The sequence below is a fragment of the Octopus bimaculoides genome, chromosome 2 (assembly GCF_001194135.2).
Source record: "Octopus bimaculoides isolate UCB-OBI-ISO-001 chromosome 2, ASM119413v2, whole genome shotgun sequence".
Lineage (NCBI taxonomy): Eukaryota > Metazoa > Mollusca > Cephalopoda > Octopoda > Octopodidae > Octopus > Octopus bimaculoides.
In genome coordinates, this window is record NC_068982.1 from 1,856,705 (window position 1) to 1,857,689 (window position 985).

The 985-nt window shown below is 34.6% G+C and overlaps 1 protein-coding gene across 2 annotated transcripts in view; it reads left to right on the top strand.

The window, feature by feature from the left end:
- LOC106868307 (class A basic helix-loop-helix protein 15) overlaps window positions 1-985 on the top strand; it is a 307,893-nt gene that overhangs the window by 1,088 nt on the left and 305,820 nt on the right. The window lies entirely within an intron of this gene.

The following is a 985-nucleotide window of genomic DNA, read 5'->3' on the forward strand; positions in this document are numbered from 1 at the left end:
AAAAAAATTAAGGTACTCAGAAATCTGGATGTTTGTACATTGACAGATTTTTATTAATGTCACATATTAAATAAAGCGCTTTTCACCTAGTCGTGTAGGATTTTTTTCTATATAATTTCTGTACATCACCTCCAAACCTTCAAATATATATATATAGTATGATCTATTGGCATTAAAAAGTACGTTTAGACATCGAGTATAACCAGCCGAAATTGCAAAGATAATCTGGAACTCGACTGAGGAAAGAAAACTCCGAATGACCCGTCCTTGTTTTTACTTTTCCAATTTTTGTATCATCTGTCTGGATGTTTTGCGTTCATGTCCCATTTTTTGTATTCCTTTATATATATTTATCTGTATGTATGTACACTTTATTCATTCTTGAGTTTAAAATGACCACACCTTATATACATTTCTAAAGATTTTTTTTTCTATTTTGATTTCTAGAGCATGCTATCTGAAGAAAGGGCGATAACATTATGTATCACCTCAAACATGATTGCCTGACTATTGATCTGATGGCACCATTCCTATAAATAAAGAGTTGTGTGTCACTGTGTATATAACATGCACACACACATATATGTATGTGTATGCACACACACATACGCATATATATATATATGCATAAAAGTATCGCTTGGTGTACTTGAGTCGTTATCCTATACTCGAGAACGAGTAAGCAGCTGTTGTGTGTGTGTGTGTGTGTGTGTGCGTGTGTGTGTGTGTGTGTGTGTGTATTTAAAGAGAGGGAGAGAGAGAATGAGAGGCAGGGAGGGAGATAAATAGTATGATCTTTTGGCATAAAAAAGTACGTTTAGACATTTATACGTTCAAAATGAAGAGAATTATTGCATACACCATGAAACATTGGTATGGTTCAATTAGTGTATGATTCGTCAATCGTGCTACTGAGGCACAATGAATGCGTTTAAGACCTTTCTTATGCTTGCTCCAAGATAAACTGGATGTGTGTGTGTGTGTG